A 21,504-nucleotide genomic window follows, 5' to 3' on the forward strand; every position below is an offset into this window, starting at 1 on the left:
AACAAGGAGGACCAGGGCAAAGAGAAGGCAGGGCGTCTTCATGGCTGCAGCTTGCCTGGGATCCAGGAGACACCAGAAGAGACGAGGCTCTGAGACACTGTGAGATGGGAGCTCCTCTGAGGATGGAGGGAAGAGGGTCCTTGCTTTATACGTCTTTCCTAGCAGGAAGGCAGAGGCATTTACAGCAGCGGGGGATTTCTGAGAGAACAGGGCGGTGCTCCAATCTTCCCGGCAGGCTGCTCTGATCTGTCTGCATGGCCTGCCGCCATGTGTCCCTTGTGTTTGGTGAAGGCTTGCTGGAGATAAGCCCTCCCTGCTGCCCAGCTGTACATGCATCAGCTCACAATAGTGCCAGTGTCATCTCAGAGGGATCCATTGGCTCTGCCTTCCAAGAAATTGTATTATTGAGTTTGCTTACTTCCTTTAAGCAAAGATGAAATAATAGCCGTCCTCCTTTCTCCTAGTTGGGTGCAGCAGGCATCTGTTGCAGAAGGGCAGTTCATTGATTCCCTCTTCTAATCAGGGTTTGCAAGCGTGTGCTGCAATTAAGCGTTGCTCCAGGATCAGGACTGCTAGGTGCTACTGCAGTGTAGTCCCTGTAGGAATTTAGAGGCCTGTTCTTTGCTGGATTTATTCTTCAGTGTTGCTGCTGAACCTAGTGGAAATCAGGCCTCTCTTTCTCTTTGGGGCTGCATAGCGGGGTTCATTCAGGCTTTGCTCTGTAAATCTCTGTTTCCTTGAGAAATGTCCTTGTGCTGGAAAAGTTGACAGGGCCGAACAAGTCTGTCCTCTCTCCTCTCTCCCAGTGAGGATAGACAGCTGCATTTCAGCCATATCCAGGGTTTGCACTGCCCTGTCACACAGCTTTGCCTGTGCACCAGCAATCACTGATTTCAAGTGATACCATCCTCTTCCTAACAGGACAGTCTGCATTTGCTAACTGGTCTCCGAATGGACGCACAGTCACGGCAGGTGCATCCACTTCTGCAGTCTTCTGCTGCGGCTTGTCTGTGCTGCAGCAAACACTGAAGTGCCTCCCCTCTGCAGCTGGCATCAAACCTAATGACAGGGAACCTGGTTTCTCTGTTTAAAAAACTGAAATTCTGTGATAAAAAATTAAGTTCTCAGATTAAAAACTGCAAAAATCCATTTTTTTCCACAATTACAATGAAATACCAATATATATATATATAGAGAGAGAGAGAGAGAGACAGAGAGAGAGAGGGGCACTGGTAGACTTCCAAATTGCTTTATATATATATAGGTATCAGCTGACTACAATGTTTTATTGACATCTTTACAATTATTTGGAAGTCTTTCAGTGCCTATATATATATATATATATATATATATATATATATATATATATATATATATATATATATATATATATACACACACATATATGTGTATATATGTATATATATATATATATATACACATATATGTGTGTGTATATATGTATATATATATATATATATATATACACATATATGTGTGTGTATATATATATATACACACACACACACACGTGTCTGTGTGTGTGTGTGTGTGTCTATATACATATAAGGGGCACCACCTCTTTTAAGGGGTTCCATGGTGTAATGGTTAGCACGCTGGACTCTGAATCCATTGATCTGAGTTCAAGTCTCGGTGGAACCTAAAAATTTTTATATGTAACTTGGAGATCTTCAATAGGAGACTTGATTACACACCTGGCTGGGGTTGTCTGACCTTGGTCCTCTTTCCTGCCAGGAGCAGGGGGTCATTCATGATGGTCCTTCCTGGTCCTTTCTGACTGGACAATCTGTAAATCAGCTGAACACAAAGTCTTATTAACATATTTACAATCCTAAAGCAATTTGGAAGTCTACCAGTGCCTCAATCACTATATTAACATCAATTCTACATACCTATCAGTTTCGGCCTTTTTTTTTTCAGTTTTCAGTCATGGAAAATTAAAGCTCCCCCTACCCCCTTCACTCACCAGGATGTTGGTCCAGCTGTGGCTGTCCCCCACCACTGCTTTGTGATGCCGAGCAGCCCTGATGTGCTGGTACCCTGCCCATGCCATTGCTCCTCACTCCCAGCCCACAGACCCCGGCCCTTCTAGTGTCCCTCACTCCCCACCCACAGTCCCCCACCCCTCTTGGTGCCCCTCAGTCCCTACACAAAACCCCCTGCCGTGCCTAAGCCCTGATAGAGGGGGCACCCAGCTGCCAGGGCTACAGGCCCAGGGATCTGGGTCCACAGCCCCCAGACTCCTCCAGCAGCACCTGAGCCCTGGCTACTGCCAGCAGGAGACAGCAGCTGCTGCAGCCGGAGCAGAGAGCGGGCTCTGGCTCACCCTCACCCATGGGTGGCACAGCCAGAGTGGAGCCCATAGGGTAGAGCTGGAGATGGGCCCACAGCAGGCTCTGGGCTCCCTGCCCTGCCCTGCTGCCCTGGTCCCAGCAGCCACGATGGCCCAGTGGGTGGGACCTGGCATGGCAGGACAGAGTGGGGAGGCATGTGCCAGTGATGAGAGCCGTGCACCACTATGCACATGGCACCCCATGCCTGACCACCCTCCTCCTGCTTCCCCACCACCTTGCAGGCTGTAACTCTGCTAGCCTGCAAGGGAAAACCCACCATGTTCTGAATTTTTCTCCTTTCATAGATTTCATAGATATTAGGGCTGGAAGGGACCTCAGAAGATCACCGAGTCCAGCCCCCTACCCCAGGGGAAGGAAGTCAGCTGAGGTCATAGGATCCCAGCAAGATAAACATCCAAATGTCTCTTGAAGGCATTCAATGTGGGTGCTTGAACCACCTCCGGTGGCAGGCTATTCCAGACCTTGGGGGCTCAGACAGTAAAGAAATTCTTCCTTATGAACAGCCTGAAACGGTCTTGCAGGAGTTTATAACTGTTCGACCTTGTCATCCCTTGGGGCACTCTGGTGAACAAATGTTCCCCCAGATACTGGTGGTCACCCCTGATAAACTTATAGGTGGCCACCAGATTGCTCCTGAGCCTACGCTTTTCCAGGCTAAAGAGCCCCATGGCTCTCAGCCTCTCATCATAAGGTCTGTTTTCCTGAACTCTGATCATGCACGTGGCTCTCCTCTGGACTCTCTCAAGCTTCTCCACATCCTTTTTGAATTGTGGAGCCCAAAACTGGATACAGTACTCCAGCTGCGGCTTCACCAAGGCCAAGTACAAGGGGAGAATGATGTCCTGGGATTTGCTTGAGAAGCATCTATGGATGCAAGCCAGCGTTTTGGTCGCTTTACTAGCTGCAGCATCACACTGCAGGCTCATGTTCATCTTGTGGTCAATCATGACCCCCAAGTCCCTTTCGTCCGTAATGCTAACCAGCATAGCACTGCCGAGCCTATAAGGATGCTGCAGGTTTTTCCTCCCAAGATGGAGAACCTTGCATTTGTTGGTGTTAAACACCATCAGGTTCTCATCCACCCATTTGCTGAGCCTGTCAAGGTCAGTCTGGATCATCCTCCCGTCCTCAGGTGTGGATGCTTTGCCCCAGAGTTTGGTGTCATCAGCAAACTTGGCCAGTCCACTTCTGACACCAATGTCCACATTATTAATGAAGATGTTGAACAATATAGGTCCAAGGACAGAGCCTTGAGGGACCCCACTGGTCACAGGGCACCACAAGGATTGGCTTCCATCAACCACCACCCTCTGGGTCCAACCATGGAGCCAATTCCCCAGCCAGTAGATCACGGTGGACCCAAGGCCGCAGTTGGCCAGTTTTGCCAAGAGGTGATCATGGGATACCAGATCGAAGGCTTTTTTGAAGTCAAGATATATGACATCAATCTCCTCTCCCTTGTCCAGGTGATAGGTCACCTGGTCGTAGAAAGAATTAAGTTTGGTCAAGCAAGACCTACCTGCAACAAATCCATGCTGGCTATCTCTCAGGATGTTGCCATCAGCCAGTCTGTTAAGAAAGGCCTCTTTAATAATCTTTTCTTAGACCTTCCCCGGGATAGAGGTCAGGATGATGGGCCTGTAGTTAGACAGATCCACTTTCCTCCCTTTCTTGAAGATAGGCACCACTTTGGGCTTCTTCCAGTCTTCAGGCACTTCACCAGAGCACCAGGAGCTCTTGAAGATCCATGCCAGGGGCTGGGCTATGATGTTTCCCAGCTTCTTGAGTACTCTGGGGTGTAGATTGTCAGGGCCGGCTGACTTGAAGGTATCCAACCTCTCAAGGTGTTCCTTCACGAGGTCAACATTGATGGAGGGCAGGGAATCTCCCTCACCCAGACCTCCCTGTCCTGTAATGGGCAGAGCTATCCTTCTTTAAAGGAGAACATCTACTTTTTCCCCTTAAAAAAAAAAAGAAAATCTGTGGTTTTCTCCTTAAAATTAGATCATCCACTTTTTACTGCATTTTCCCATGGCAAATGGAAAACCAGGATCCCTGCTAATGACCCTGGCTGTGGGCAGCTGCAGCTTCCAGGTGCTGGACCTGCATGCACTTTTCAGCAGCTGTCTTCTGATTGCACACGTGGATTTCAAAGAAAAGCAGCCAGTGCTAAGATGCTTTCAATTAAATCATGAGAGTTGGTGAATCTATATTTGATGCTTTACTCCTCTGGATATTGCCTGTCTCTCTTAAGGCCATGAGCTGCTCAGAGCAGGGCTCACAGCTAAGCAAAGCCATGCAGAGAGAAGATCTGGAGCAGAAGATCTGCTGGAGAGCTCTAGCAGGGTGGAGCGGCAGCTATATTCTCTAAGGAAGGAAAAGTGGACATTGTTCTTACCAGTATTCAAAACCCAGGAGAGGGAGAGCAATGAGCTACTGTGGTATGAAAGATAGCCACAGAGATACCTTCATACTGAGCAGTGCCCACAGCTGGTGTTACACGGCAGGGCCAGCTCCCAGTGACATCCTGGTCATAGCAATATGCCAGTCACCCCAGAACAGTAAAGGTATGACCAAAAGTGCCTGTACTACATGAAATGCTACAGGCTTAGCAAGGACCTCGTAGGCATTAGAGATCCCTGTTGCAGCTGTGCAAATTGCAGAGAGGCTCTGTGGTTAAGGGAACATGAGTGATGTGCCTTTGTCTGCCCTGCCCCACACTCCATGTGATGCTGAGTACAATACTTTGGTCCCTAACTGTGCATACTGTGGGATTTCAGTGCCATGTGGATGCCTAAGTGCACAACTGAGGTCCTGCAGTGATGATGTGTATCAGTGGCCAAAAATAAGGCTAGTCATACAGAGAAAAAAAAAACATTAATCCATTAGCACATTCACCACCTAGAAAAAGAATATAGGGACAGCCTGGGTAAAACTCTTGGAAAATGACTCTTGCTGCTTATGGGGGACTTGGCCAGTTACTGAAGTGTGGCTGAAAGTCCTGGGTTAGAGTTGAAACAGGTTAGGCCTGTTGAATGTCCCTGGGTTAAGGTCAGAGGGGAGAGCAACAAGGCTGATGTCATGGTGGGGATCTGCTATAGACCACTAGACCAGAAGGAAGGGGTGGATGAGACTTTCTTCAAACAGCTAGTGGAAGTCTCCTTGTCCTGGATTCCCCGTATTATGTAGGGATCTGTGTTTTCTATTCACTGCAGAAAACCACGGGAAATGGCAGGTTTCCTGGGGCTGGGGTTGAGTGGGATGCAGGGGGCCCCACGTGCATATATGTCCCTGCCCACATGCACAAGGCCAGCAACAAAGCCCCAAGCAGGGGTGGAGGGCAGCTACCCCAGCTGCCTGCAGGTGAGTATGGGGGGCAGACTGAGGCTCCCATAGTGAGGGTTGGTGGCTGGGGCTGGGGGTGCTGCCCAGCCAAGGCAGTGCATGGGGCCCAGGGCAGGAATATTCAGCCACAGGGCCCGAAAAAGGAGCAGAATGGAGCCACAGACAGCTTCTCCAGGGAAAGAGGGGAGGTTGCTCCCTGCTGTTGCGTGCACTTCCCAAGAGGGGAAATGGCGGGGCACATGCTCCCCCCAGATCTGTTGGCAGAACAGGGGAGGGTGCGACCTCAAGGCTCTTCAGCTGACTGCCATGCTCCTGGGATCCCCACACCAGCAGCGTGGGCCATAGCAAGGTGCCCCTTGCCCACCTGCCAGCAGCTATGGCAGCAGTGAAGAATTGTACCCCGTACTGCGGCCGGATGGGCAGGGAGAGCCTCATCATGGCAGTGTGGCTGGTGTGGGGCTGCCAGGCATAGGGCAAAAGGGCAGGAAGCTCCAAGCCTGCAGCGGGCAACCCACATCCTCCCCCATCAACCATGGGCTTCACTCAGCTCTGCTCTAGCCGTGCCGCGGGGCAGGAGGGGAAAGGGAGATGGGCATATGTCCCACTTTCCAATTTGGAAAACGTGGTCACCCCTAGCAGGTCCTCAAGGAATGCATTTCTAAACACTTGGAGGAGAAGAAGGTGATTAGGAACAGTCAGTCTGAATTCACCAGGGGCAACTCATGCCTGACCAATGTGATTGCTTTTTATGATGAGATGACTGGCTCTGTGGATGCAGGGAAAGCAATTGACATAATAAACCTTGACTTTAGCTAGGGTTTTCATAAGGTCTCCCACAACAGTCTCACAGGCAAGCTACAAAAGTATAAGTTGGATGAATGGACTCTAAGGAGGATAGAAAACTGTCTTGATCATTGGACTTAGAGATAGTAGTCAATGGCCTGATGTCTAGTTGGCAGCCGGTATCAAGTAGAGTGCCCCACGGGTCAGTCCTCCCTGGGGCTGATTTTCATAGTTTCATAGTTGGTAGGGTTGGAAGGGACCTGAGGAGATCATCTAGTCCAAACCCCTGCCATGGCAGGAAAGAGTACTGGGGTCAAACGACCCTGGACAGATGTTCATCCAGCCCTTTTTTAAAGACCCCCAGGGTAGGAGCCGGCACCACTTCTTTTGGAAGTTGGTTTCAGATCCTAGGCACCCTGACAGTGAAATAGCACCTCCTAATGTCTAGCCTGAATCTACCCTCCAATAGCTTGTGTCCTTTGTTTCTGGTAACTCCCAGGAGTGCTCAGGGGAACAGGGACTCTCCCACTGCCTGCTGGTCCCCCTTGACTAGTTTGTAGACTGCCACTAGATCCCCCCTCAGCCTTCTCTTTTGGAGGCTGAACAGATTCAGGTCCCTCATCCTCTCCTTGTAGGGCCTGCCCTGCTGACCCCTGATCATGCGGGTGGCCCTCCTCTGGACCCTCTCCATATTGGCCACATCTCTCCTGAAGTGCGGCAGCCAGAACTGGATGCAGTACTTCAACTGTGGCCTGAGCACTGTTTCATAGAGGGGGAGGATCACCTCCTTGGACCTGCTTGTGATGCATCTGTGGATGCATGACAAGGTGTGGTTGGCCTTCCTGGCCGCATCCCCACACTGCCAGCCCATGTTCATTGTGGCATCAGCGATGACTCCAATTTCCTTTTCTGTCTTGACACTGGCGAGAAGGGAGTTCCCCAGCCTGTAGGTGTGCCGCTGGTTCTTTCTCCTCTATTTTGTTCAATATCCTCATCAATGACCTGGAAGATGGTATAGACTGTATCCTCAGCAAGGATTCAGAGACACCTAGACAAATTGGAGGATTGGGTCAAAAGGAATATCATGAGGTTCAGTAAGGACAAGTACAAAGTCCCGCACCTAGGACAGAACAATCCCATGCTCTGGGATTTAGCTTAGGCTGCATGTGCACCTTTCCCAAGACCTGAAAAGGGATGCATTGTGCTTCAAACTTTGTTTAACATCTCTGCCAAGTCTACAGCTGGTTCAAAAAAAATATTTTTTTCCCCCAAGATCTCTGCTTCTCACATACTCCCTGGACCATCACTACCCAGCATCACTCCTGCCCTAGTGCTACCAGTCTTGTAGACAGTCAAAAATAGGCTGAAATGTGATAAGCTTAGGGAGAAGTTCACTAGTTTCCCCCCGACCCCATGAACTCATTAGATTTGGTAGATCCATGTTTTGAACTTCCCATGCGAACATTTCTAGTAGGAACCCTAGCAGAGTGCAGGCTGGGGGCTGATTGGCTGGGCAGCAGCTCTTCAGAAAAGGACCTGGGGTGACAGTGAATAATAAGCTGAATATAAGCCAATCGTGTGCCCTTGTTACCAAGAAGGCTAACACCATACTGGGCTGCATTGGTAGGAGCATTGCCAGCAGATCAAGAGAAGCCATTATTCCCCTCTATTCAGCACTGATAAGGCCACATCTGGAGTATCATGTTTTGGGCCCCCCACTACAAAAAAGATGTGGGCAAATTGGAAAGTCCAGCCTAGGGCAATGAAAATGGCTTGGGGGTTGGGGGACATCACTTCTAAGACAAGGCTGAGGGAAGAGGGTTTATTTAGTCTAGGGAAGAGAAAACTGAGAGGGGATTTAATAGCAGCCTTCAACTACTGAAGGGTGTTTCTGAAGAAGATTGAGCTAGACTGGTCTCAGTGGTGACAGATGACAGAACAAGGAGCAATGGTCTCAAGTTGCAGCAAGGGAGGTTTAGGTTAGATATTAGGAAAAATATTCTCACTAGGAAGGTGGTGAAGCACTGGAACAGGTTATCCAGAGAGGTGGTGGCAGCTCCATCCTTGGAGGTTTTGAAAATCCAGCTAGACAAAGCCTTGGCTGAAATGATCTCATTGGGTATGGTCCTGTTTTGAGCAGGGGGTTGGAGTAGATGTCCTGCTATGGTCCTTTGTAACCCCTATAGTCTATGATTGTATCATTCTATGAATGTGGTATGCAACAATCTGTACAATTTTTCTTTCTGTGTAATATGTTGGACACCTGCCTAGGGTTCCTACTAGAAATGTTTTCATGGGAAGTTCATAACATGGATCTACCAAAGCTAATGAGTTCATGGTGGGAAAAAAAACAACCTAGTGAACTTGCTCCTAAGCTCATCACATCTCATGCTATTTTTGACTGTCTACAAGACTGGTAGCACTAGGGCAGGAGTGGTGCTGGGCAGTGATGGTCCAGGGAATATGTGAGATGTGGAGTGCTTGGGGGGAAAAAATCTTTTATTGGACCAGCTGTAGACTTGGCAGAGATGTTAAACAAAGTTTGATGCACAAAGCATCCCTTTTCAGGTCTGGGGACAGGTGCAGGTGCAGCCTAAGCTAAATCCCAGTTAAAAAAAAAAGCTCTCTGAATTTAAATAAAACATAACAATAACTATCCCCGCAGTCTTTCAGGAAAGTTCATCTTTAAATGAGGTCAGAAAAACTTAGGAAATAGGAAATGTGACTTAGCCAGCAATGTGAAATGGTTTTGCATACCATAACTGCAGATCCCACCGTGCAGACATCCTCAAGAAAATGCACCCCTCCCTCTCCTCCAGGTCACCCTGTTTGGAATCAGCAGGGATTAAGGGTAATCAAGAGAAAAAGCTGGTGAGCTGATGATGCATCACCTGGGAGAGAAGGCCTCAGGATATAGGACCATGATCGTCTGTCATAATGGCAGGCAATTAAGTCCATCCGGCTAAGATCTCAGGACAGAAGTCTTTAACTTCTATCCCTAGCCTGCAAACTGGACACAGGCCATGTCACCCAAGGATGCATTGGGTGACTTTTCAAAAAGCTTGTTTTACTGCAAAAGACTTCCATTCCCCATAGAAGCCTTGATATCCCCTCTTGGGGGGACAAGTTGAGACCATTCAGAATATGAATCTGGGAAAAACCTGGCTTCTCTGCTGAGAGCTACAGCCTCTTGTCTGACCAGAGACTTTATCTGTTTCCTGAGTCACTCTGGGAAAGCATCCTTGTCCCAGTGCTGAATTCACCCTGATATCGGTTCTTTCTAAGCCAGGGACACGTCCCATAGCACCTTGCAACTATCAGCCAGTTTCACTTAAGAATCACGATGTCAAAATACTGGTGATGAGACTGGAGAAGGTTTGAGACTAGATGAGACGGAAGAACCAATGCAAATGTATTGCTATTACAGCAGTGAAGCAGGATGACCCACAACCACATGTCGATCTAGCTTTGGGTGCAGAAAACAAGGCCAGGGCAGAGCTGCCATTTTGGCAGAGTTTTGCGATGTTTTCTCCTTCCAAAAGGAAGCTGATTCTTATCTCTTTCCCTAATTAGGAGGACAGCAGCAGGCTGCTGAGATACTGCACAGGCCCCTTGAATAGCACATCATCAAACAGATGACAAGCAAGAGGGATTATCATCAGCCTGTCCAAGGTAAACAGAAAGGACGGTGTCACTGCGGGAAGAGCCAAGAACAAAGTAACAACAAAGGAGATTCACTGTGATTCCTCCGTAAGATCTTGTTCACCTCCCCACACCCTCATACTGACGTGTTGTCCTACCCTCTGCTATATAAATCCCACGATTCCCCATCATGCTTTCTATTTGGAGTGCTATCATCAAGTGTCCACATCTTCGGTCTGTGGTGGCACTGAAGTCCTCACTGAGCATCGCCATGAGGGTCCTTCTCCTTCTCTTTGCTCTTCTCTTCTTGGTTTTCCAGGTGCAGGCTCAGCACAAAGCCCAGGAAGAAGCCCAGGACCCAGCACTTCAGGATGAGGCAGAAGCAGTGATGGCAGCCCCAGGTAGGACACCAACCGATGTAGGAGAGTAACGGGGCTGTCTGGGTAGGTGTGAAGGCACCACACCAGGCATGTCCAGGTTGCAGGACCCTGGGCATAACTATTATTCATGAGTGCTTAATATGTCCACTTCCACTTTTCAAACCAGGCCCCTCACAAAGACTCTCTCTCCTAACCACCTCAATCACGGGTTCTCCCCCATCTCTGGTAGGGGCTAATTCATAGCCAGAGCAACACTAGGGATACAGCACCTCTCCAGCCCCCAGAGCACACTCTTTGGGAGCCATTAGTAACAACAATCTGGTCCAGTAGGAAGGAACTGGACTGTAACTCGGATTGTAACTCCATCTGCATTAGGTACTTAAATGCCTCCTTATCAGAGCACCTCTCCAGCCTTAATTAGAATATCCTCACAAGTCAGAGAATTACAGAAAATGAGGGTGGAAGGAACCTCAAGAGGTCACATCTAGTCCAACCCCCTGCTCAAAGTAGGGCCAGCCCCAACTACATCATCCCAGACAAGACTTTGTCCAGCCAGGTCTTAAAAACCTCCACGGATGGATTTCCCACAAGCTGTCTGGGAAGCCTGTTCCAGTGTTTTGCTACCCTCTTCATGAGAGTTTTTTCTAATATCTAACCTATACTTCCCTTGCTGCAACTTGAGCCCGTTGCTCCTTGTCGTGTCATCTGCCACCACTGAGAACAGTCCAGCTCCATCCTCTTTGCTACCACCCTGCAGTTAGTTGAAGGCTGCTATTAAATCTCCCTTATTCTTCTCTTCTCCAGACTAAAGAAGCCTAGTTCCTTCAGCCTGTCCTCATAAGTCACATCCCCCAGCTCCTGAACCATTTTTGTTGCCCTCTACTGCACGCTCTCCAGTTTGTCCACATCCTTTCAGTAGTGGTGCCCAAAACTAGACACAGGACTCCAGATGTGGCCTCACCAGCGCAGAATAGAGGGGAAGAATCACTTCCCTTGATCCTACCAGTGCAGCCCAGAGTGCCATTGGCTTTCTTTGCAACAAGGGCACGCTATTGGCTCATATTCAGCTCACTGTCCACTGTAACCCTGGGGTCTTTTTCTCCCCTCTGAAGGTACAAAAAAGCTATGGAGACCAATTAATGATCTTGTGAGGTCTCTTCCAGCCTCTAACTGCCATGAATCTCTGAACTCATGAGAGTGCTTCCTGCTAAAAGAGAAGGCAGACCAAATCCGGATCTCCTGAGTCTCAAACTGCATCCCTAGCCATTGACCCATCCCTCCTTCACTATCATGTGTGCCACTGAGCAGCTGTGTGACCTTGGGCGAGTCATATAACCATTCTTCCTCTCCCACTGTCTCTCTCTTCTAGGCAATTTAAGTTTATGAGGGCAGGGACTGGGTTCACCCATTTCAGCAGAGATAGTGCAATTTGACTGTAATACAAGTAATGAAGGGGTCTCAGACAGAAGGCCCAGGGGCAGTATATTGCTCATGGTGTGTGAGGATGTGGCCAGCAGTATTTGGGGCCTGGCATGCAATCTGGGGCTCTGGGGCCCCAGCAGATATGGCCCTCAACAGCAGGGAGTGACCATGAGCTTTGGTACAGCCCTCAGTTAGACACAGTCCTCAGTCACCCTGCAGCCACTTGCCCCACTGACACTGCAGTAGCCACAGTGGCCACAGACACCAGTGCTGCAGCTGCCACCCTTTGACCCAGGTAGGATCTGGCTTGCAAGGAGGCCCCATGGTCCATATCCAGCCTGGGTTCAATACCCCTGAAGTGATGACCAAGGATGAGGTGAATATCAGCTGACAGTGGCCCCAAGCAGTAGCAGTACATTCGCCTGTCCATGGAGTAGGCAGTTCCCATTGTTGGGACTCATCAGTGCACCCAGTCCTGCCTTTAACTGCCTTTGCGAATTAAAGCGTCCTTACGACCTCCTTTCCCCCATGCAGAAAACACCCCGATTTCGAGAAGCAACTGTAAGCGCAGTGGTGCCACATGCCGGGTCGGATTTTGCTTTGGAGGTGAAATCAAGTTGGGATCCTGTGCTTTCCTCCGCCCTTGCTGCAAGGAGTTGCCAGGGCTCTGAAGGATGGGCCGGCATCTGAAGGAAGACCTCATGGATGATATGAGAGAGCCAGAGAGAGGGATTGCTGCATTCATTCTGCTTTTCTAAGTCATGTTCTGATTCCCAAATCATGTTGCCTAAATTAAATGATGCTTGCACAAGACAGGGCCTGTGTCTTTAATGCTTTCAATGCAACCATCATATCTCGGGGGTGCCCCTTTGCTGTTCTGGCTGGCTAATGAACGACATGGGCACAGGGGAGATCTCATGAGCACAGTGGCTGGAGCACTGCTGACTGCAAAGACATTTGTCAATGATCTGGGGACATGGGAGGAGGAACAGGAAGAGGATCCCCAGGACCCCCAAACCTTCCCCAAACTGAACAGTTCAGGACCTGGCCCATGAATGGACACTGCCACACAATGGCTGATCAAGAAAATGACCTGCAAGCTTGGTTTCTATCCCATGAAAAATCAAAGGGCAGATGGGGGAGGAAGAGCGAGGGATGCTTTTTGGTAGCAGCCCCAGCCCGAGCCTGGAAAGGGGAGAGGGGACCAGCTGCAGCTCCTTTCCTCTCACCAACTTGAAGACCTGCAGGTGGAGGAGAGGGGAGGTTCAGAGGGCAAATGAGGCAGGGGCTGGAACAGAAATAATAGGGTTTCATTTGCCCTTAGTCTGACATCCTTAGAGGGACAAACTTCTTGTTCCCTATGATGCCTAAGAAGGGACAAACCTTCATTGCTGCAAGTCATGCTGTGCCCAGCATGGAGCACTCTGCTTGGAGGTGCGTGCACTTTAATGCTCATTACAAGATAAACCTGGTTGACCATAGTATCAGACTTAACTGATGCGGGTCAAATCAGTTTATGAAACTTGTGTCCCAGACCCCTTCCTGGTTCAAGTTAAATCAGAGTCCCCCAGCATCCCAGCATGCTTTGCAGCCCTGGGCTGGGATGTTCTGTCTGCTCCAGCAGACAAGGTTTGTAGGGCTAAGGGTTGGGGGCAGGGCTTAAATCCCCCTTCCCCCAGTTAAACCCCTCTTCCCCCGAGTACAGAGCTGCCCTGCCCTGCTAAATTAACTGACAATTGCTGCTGGCTCTGACTGGACTACAAATCCCAGAGGTACCTGGAAGCAGGAAGAGGAAGTGATGGGTACCCTTGCAGAGTCCTGTTGCTGTGATTCTGGGCTGGAAATCCCAGAGACCTCCGGGGCAGCAGGAGGAATAATCAAACACACAGCCAATACTAGCTATGTGCTAGATAGCCATGCTTTAGCACCCCTCAGCTTCTGGCCTGAGCTACTGCAAGCATGCAACTGCATTACCTGAATCACAAGGAAATATGTGTCCTGTTGTTTCTCAGTTAATCTCTGCAGCGTAGACTAACCGGCAAAGACTGAATTGATCATTCAGCCACAGGCTTTTTGACTGTCTGTACTTAGCCAATATGAGGATATCCACATTTTAATGCATTTTTCCATGGCAAATGGAAAACAGGGATCCCTGCTAATGACCCTGTCAGGGGGAAGCTGCAGCTTCCAGCTGCTGGACCTGCTCAAACCTTTCAGCAGTTGTCTCCTGATTGCACAGGTGGAGTTCAAAGAAAAGCAGCTGGTGCTGAGATGTTCTTAATGAAATCTTGGGAATTGGTGAGTACATGTTTGATGCTTAATTTCTCTGGATGTTCCCTCTCTCTTTAGGTCTTGTGCTGCTCCGAGCAGGGGTCACAGATAAGCAAAGCCCTGCAGAGAGAAGGTCTGGGGCAGAGGAACTGCTGGAGAGCTCTAGCAGGGGTGAGTGATGGCTAGGTTGCCTAAGGAAGGGTGGAAAGGTGGATGTTGTTTTTACCGGTGTTAAGGGAACATGATTTGTGTACCTTTGTTTGCCCTGCTCCATGCTCCGTGTGATGCTGGAAAAGTCACTTTTGTCCTCAACAAGATACAAATACCCACAACAGGATTTCAGTGCCATGTTGATGCCTAAGTGCACAACTCCAAGGTCATGGAGTGGTGACATGTGCCAGTGACCAGAAATAGGACTATTCAGACACAGAGATACATCCATTAATCCATTAGCACATTCACCTAGAAAAAGAATATATATGAACGGCCTGGGTAGTGCTCTTGGAAAATGACTCTCTCTGCTTATGGGGGACTTTGACAATTACTGAAGTGTTGTTGAAAGTCCTGGGTTAGGGTTGAAACAGCTTAGGCCTGTTGAATATCTCTGGGTTCAGGTTAGAGGTGAGAGCAACAAGGTGAGTATGCTATAGGCTGCCAGACCAGGAGGAAGTGGTGGATGAGGCTTTCTTCAAACAGCTAGCTAAAGTTTCCCACTCTATTTGTCCCACATTCCCTTTATTGTGCAGGGATCTGTGTTTTCCATTCACTGCAGAAAACCATGGGAAATGCCAGGTTTCCTGGAGCTGGAGTTGAGCAGGATGTAGAGGGCACCACATGCATGTATGTCCATGCCCACATCCACATGGCCAGCAACAAAGCCCCAAGCAGGGGTGGAGGGAGGTCCCCCAGCTGCCTGCAGGTGAGTGCAGAGGGGCAGTCTGAGGCTTCTATGGTGAGGGTGGGAGTAGGGCAAGGTTGGTGGCTGGGGGTGCTGCCTAGGCAGGGCAGTGTATGGGACCCAGGGCAGGAATGTGCAGCCACAGGGCCCAAGAGGGGAACAGGATGGATCCAGAGACAGCTTCTCCAGTGAGTGAGGGGCGGTGGCTTCCTCCTCTTGCATGCACTTCCCAGGAGGGGAAATGGTGGGGCACATGCTCCCCCCAAATCTGTTGGCAGAATGGAGGATGATGAGAACTCAGGGCTCTTCACCTGACTTCTGTGCTCCTGGGATCTCCACACCAGCAGCGCATGCCATGGTGCCCCTTGCCTGTCTGTTCACAGCCATAGCAGCAATGCAGAGTTGTACCCCGTACTGTTGCTGGGTGAGCAGGGAAACCTCGCCATGCAGTGCTGCAGGCATAGGACTCCCAGACATAGGGCAGCAGGATGGGGGAAAGGGAGGTGGAAATATAGTCCTCTTTCCAATTTGGAAAATGTGGTCAACCCAAGCAGGTCCTCAAGGAATCCATTTGTAAGCACTTGGAGGAGAAGAAGGTGATTATGAATGGTCAGCATGGATACACCAAGGGCAAGTTATGCTTGACCAACCTGATTGCTTTCTATGATGAGATGACTGGTTCTATGGATACGCAAAGACCAGTGGATGTGGTGTACCTTGGCTTCAGTGAGGCTTTCGATATGGTCTCCCACAACGTTGTCGCAGGCTAGCTAAAGAAGTTCAAGCTGAATGAATGGACTGTAAGGTGGATAGAAACTGCCTGATAAATTGGGCCACAGGATAGTAGTCAACGGCTTGATGTCTTCCTGGAAGTCAAGTGGAGTGCCTCGGGGGTTGGTCCTGGGACTGGTTTTATTCAATATATTCACTAGTGACCTGGAAGAAGGTATAGACTGTATCCTCAACAGGTTTGCAGATGACACCAAGCATGGTGGGTAGTAGATGCACTGCAGCGTATGTCTGGTTCTGCATTTGTGCTATGCCTAGTCCAACAAGGTCTCATACCTGCAGAGGCCAGATGCTCATCATTATTTTGGGCTTTTGTTCATAGTTGTTCATAATCATCAGGGTTGGAAGGGACCTGAGCAGATCATCAAGTCTGACCCCCTGCCATGGGCAGGAATGAATGCTGGGATCAAAAGACCCCAGCTAGGTGATTATCTAGCCTGCTTTTGAAGACCCTCAAGGTAGGAGCAAGCACCACTTCCCTTGGAAGCTGGTTCCAGATCCTGGCCACCCTGACTGTGACACATTGGCCTTTTTCCAGTCCCCTGGCACCTGGCCAGAGCACCAAGAGTGCTCATAAAGCCATGCCAGGGGCCCTGCAATGACCCTTTCTAACTCCCTCAGCACTCTTGGGTGGAGATCACCTAGACCTGCTGACTTGAACATGTCCAACCCCACCACAAGTTCCCTAACTTGTACCTCTCTGACCCTAGGCCTGGTGGTGCCTCTCCTGAGTCTGTCTGGCATCCCAGTACGGGAGATGTCCCAATCCCTGCTCAGAAAAATTGAGGCAAATAATTTGTTAAAGAGGTCCACTTTTTCGTCTGGTGAAACCACCAGATGGCCAAGCATGTCCTGCAGGGCCCCACTTTACCCGGTGCCTTCTTTTTACTCACTATGTATTTAAAAAAGGAGTTCTTGTTATCTTTGATCCTGGATGCTAGTCCCAGTTCTGTCTCTACCTTAGCCTTCCTAACAGCCCCACTATAGTCTTGAGTAACGGTGATATAATCCTCCTTGGTGATATCCCCTCTCTTCCACCGGATGTACACCTACTTTTTACCATTCAGATATTGCTGAATGTCTTTGGTGAGCCATTAGGGCTTTTGAGCACTCTTCCCGTCTTTGATTGGCCTTGGGACTGTCACCCTTTGGGCTTGGAGGATCATCTCCTTAAGGAACGACCATTCTTCTTCGACTCCCAACTCCCCTACCCTCCAGGACCTCAGTGCCTTTGCTACTAATCTCCTCAAGTCATTGAAATCGGCCATCCTGAAGTCAAGATCTGATGCCCTACTGCAGGGCTTTGACATCCTGTGCTGGATGGTGAATTCTAGTAGGCGATGATCGCTATCGCTCAGGTGGTCGAGGACCCACAATCCCCTCACCAGGTCATTGCCTGTGGCAATTCTATTCCTTCCTTTCCCTTTTTATGTAGCTTAGCCACAAGAAGGAAGCACAGAGGCCTGGTGGTTCCCTGTCAGTGGGTTACATAAATCCACACAACAGTACCCTGGCCTGGCTTCCTACACCCTACTCCTTCGACTGGCCTCTGCCTGCTTCCAAAGCATACACTCCAGTGAGCACCCTTGGTGGCTCATGAACTAAATAAATGGAGATTGACTGGAAATCACTGCAGCTATTCTGTTTTTACACTGCTGCTCTTGAAAACAGAATTTGGTCTGGTCTCTTTATCTTTTCACATATCCTGGTACTTCCCTGAGGACCTGGGGCAATTTCTAGCTTGAGTCTTTCCTTGGAAAACTTTGCATCTCTTACTCACATTTTAATATAAATAATTGATCTGTGACCATCTTCCTGAGATGCAGATCATCTTCCTGGATGGGGAGCAAAGGAGGTGGTTGTGGAGAAGAGCCAGAGGAACAAGGGCACACCTGTACCACGTCCACAGCGGTCTTCCCAAGCACAGTCCAGCCAGCCCACTCATGCACTACATTTCTCACACCCAGAAAGGAGGGTTTCTCTGAAGCACCAGGGCCCACCGCTCCTAACTGCACCAGGGCAGCAGCGTGGCAGCTCCATCATTGTAGGAGCAGCATTTCCAGAGCCTCTGCAGGAGAAATGGTAGGCACCTTTGAATTTCCTCCTGAGCCCAACTGGCAAAACCACAAGGAGTCCTTTGTTTGTCCAAGGTAGGAAAGGGGTTTGCAGGGAGGTCAGGGGTTGGATGGAGCCCATGGTTCCCGGGAATGCAGCTGGAGGGGTGAGGTTTGCCTCTGCTTAACCCATTTGAGCAACCTTATCCAGCTCTGTCCCCATCCCAAGCACCCACCCCAGGGAAGACAGAAACAAAGCCAAATACAGTCAGTGATATCACTGCCAGGTTAGGTTTTAATCAGAGAACTAAGGAGGTGAGAACAGTTGATGTGGCTCTATCCAGAGCAGCGCATGCACCGAAGGTCCCATTTGGACATCTCCGCTCCCCTTCAGCAGGACCTTTACATGTGTACACAGCAAATGAAGGTGCCGTAACACTTGCCAACCATCACTTCATGGCCAATGCATCTTTGACGGCATGAACCTCCTGAATAGGAACATACCATGGGGTTGTTTTCCCCACCAGCACCTGAACAAGGAAAAAAAAGGTCACTATGACTTTATGCTCCCCTTTTCCAAGTATGGGAATTTCAGCACAAGAGGAATGATGATAATAGGACAGGAAATGGCCACAGGTAAGGCAGGTGCTGACAGACCAACAGTTTGCCAGTGAAACTGTGACATCTACATAACATTAAAACAACAATACACATACATGGCAGGATACATGGCAGCGCTGGACAGAGCAATCTGGAAGGGACGTGTAAACCGAATGCAGTCCTTGGTTAAAATCCCAGCAACAAGGGCACCCTCCACCCATTGAGACCAACTCTCACGCCTGCTCTCCAGGTCTGCACCAATGTTCCTTCCTCGTGCAAGCACCCGTGCCATGGACACCCCCAGCCCTTGCATCCTACCTTCAGCTTCCACATTGCCTTTTGCTTTTGAAGCATCATCCTCCACCCCATCCCAGGTGTCCGCTTCCTTATGGGGTTGCTTCTCACCCACCGGATTGGGCATGGCCTGGACGTGGAGAACCAAGAGGACCAGGGCAAAGAGAAGGCAGGGGGTCTTCATGGCTGCAGGTTGCCTGGGATTCAGGAGACACCAGAAGAGATGAAGCTGTGAGACACTGTGAGACTGGAGCTCCTCTGAGGACTGTTGGAAGAGAGTCCTTGCTTTATATGTCTTTCCAAGGAGGAAGGCAGAGGGAATTACAGCATGGGGGATTTCTCAGGGAAGCTGCTTTAATCTGCTGCACGGCCTGCTGTCATGTGTCCCTTGTGTTTGGTGAAAGCTTGCTGGAGATAAGCCCTCCCTGCTCTCCAGCTGCGCAAGTATCAATTTACAGTGGTGCAAGCGTCACCTCGGAGGTATCCCTTGCCTCTGTCTTCCTTTAAGCAAATATAATAAAATCACCCCACTCCTGTCTCCTGGTCCGGCACAGTTGGATATGTGTTGCAAAACCTTAGTTCCTTGATTCCCTCTTCTAATCAGGGTTTGTACAGCACCTGGCACAATTAGGCTTTGATCCATGACCAGGACTCCTAGATGCTACCACATGACATTCCCTGTATGAATTTTGAGGCCTGTTCTTTGCTGGTTTGGGCATTAATTCTTCAGCGTTGCTACTGAAACTGCTGGATAATCCTTCCGGGACATCTTCGGTCTGGCCTCCAGGTTGGCAGCAGATCTTGTGGCACAGCAGATTGGGCCAGCAGATTTGATCCCTCCATCCTCCACAGAAGGGAACAGACCTTGCCTAGCAAAGTCCTCTGTCACTGCCCTGTTTGAGGCTCCTTGATTCTGTAGTGTTCCCTTTTCCTTGCAAACCTCTTTTTCTCTCAGCAAGCTTACAGTGAAGGAACGTGAGAGAGAGTTGCCCAGCTAATTCCCTAGCAAACACCCCCTGGGCTGTAGTTAAACAAGGGGCTATAGTTAAACTGGATTCTAGTTAAACAACTGGACTCTAGTTATACAAGGGGCTTAAGTATCTGCCTAGCTGCTGAGTTTTAGCTGCTTAAAATGCAACTCTGTAGGTTAGTCTTAAGTCCTAGGGCCGTGCAAGTCTTCAGACCATGCTTTGGATCCAGAGAAGCATGTCCAGTCGAAGTTCTGACTTCTCCATTAGGCTTTCTGAATGGGTTCAGAGCTTCCAAAGCACTTTGGGAAACCTTTGGAGCCGCTTCAGAGATCCGGCCATAGGGATTTATAATGGAGAATCAATGAAACATCTATAACTGTATTGCTTTTGTCTGATTTGCATGAAACTTGCAGAGATGGTAGTGTCTGTAGAAGGAATGATGCCTACCAAACTTCAAGAAGATTGGTGCAGGGCTTCTAGGAGAACTGAACCCCAAATTCTTGAAAGCAAAGCTCGGGTCACATGTGTGTGTTACGCCACAGAGGGGTGAAAACTGCAGGGCTGGTAGCCCCTGGTGAGGCCACAAAGCCTGCCAAGTTTCCAGATGATAGGTGCAGGGGTTTGGGGGGATGTGCACCTCCAGCTGCTGACAGACAAAACTCATGACATAGATGACCCTGTGTGTGTTAAGGCGCAGCGAACTGAAAGCTGCAGGGATGGTAGCCCCGGTGCGGCCACAAAGCCTGCCAGCTGTTAAGCAGGCTGGTGCAGAGCTTCTGGGTTCTGGAGCCCTGCACCCCTAGCTGCTGACAGGCAAAACTCGTGACATGGGTGCTTGTGCAACTGTCTGTCTCTGCCTTGGGCAGTTGATTGTCTGTATTGACTATTTTCTCTTCTTAGTCTGTCTGTGGTTTTGTAGATGTTAATTGTTGCTAATGACCTGGTTACATTAGCTAACAATTGTGTATTGAGCTGGTTCCTGAGTGAATCATGATTGATTGGTAACTGGTAACACAGTAGTTTAGCAGCCAGGCCTGCAGCAGTTGTCTTGTCCTGCCCCCTGCTTTATAAATACCACGATTCCCTGCCGTGCTTTCTATTCGAGTGCTATCATCAACTATCCATGTCTTTGGTCCGTGGTGGCACTGAAGTCCTCCCTGAGCATCACCATGAGGGTCCTTCTCCTTCTCTTTGCTCTTCTCTTCTTGGTTCTCCAGGTGCAGGCTCAGCGCGAAGCCCAGGACCCAGCACTTCAGGATGAGACAGAAGCAGTGATGGCAGCCCCAGGTAGGACACCAACCGGGGTAGGAGAGTAATGGGGCTGTCTGGGTCAGTGTGAAGGCACCACACCAGGCATCTCCGGTTTGCAGGACCCTGGGCATAACCATTATTCACAAGTGTTTATTATGTTCACTTCCAGTATTATGAATTACTTTTTATGAATGCACCCAGTCCTGCCTTTAGGAATGAAAATGTCCCCAAGACCTCCTTTCCCCTGTGCAGAAAGTATCCCAATTTCAAGAAGCCACTGTAGGTGCAGTGGTGCCATATGCCAGACTGAATTTTGCTGCAGAGGTGAAGTCAAGTTGGGATTGATCCTGTGCTGTCCTTCGCCCTTGCTGCAAGCAGTTGCCAGGGCTCTGAAGGTTGGGCCAGCATCTGAAGGAAGACTTTACAGAG

General features: G+C 49.4%; 1 non-coding gene across 1 annotated transcript; it reads left to right on the forward strand.

The window, feature by feature from the left end:
- The first annotated feature begins 1,590 nt into the window (after nt 1-1,590).
- On the forward strand, nt 1,591-1,662 carry TRNAQ-CUG (transfer RNA glutamine (anticodon CUG)). The gene has a single exon. It is a non-coding gene; the product is annotated as a tRNA-Gln (tRNA).
- Nucleotides 1,663-21,504: the final 19,842 nt, after the last annotated feature.

The sequence above is a fragment of the Alligator mississippiensis genome, chromosome 1, assembly GCF_030867095.1.
Source record: "Alligator mississippiensis isolate rAllMis1 chromosome 1, rAllMis1, whole genome shotgun sequence".
NCBI lineage: Eukaryota > Metazoa > Chordata > Crocodylia > Alligatoridae > Alligator > Alligator mississippiensis.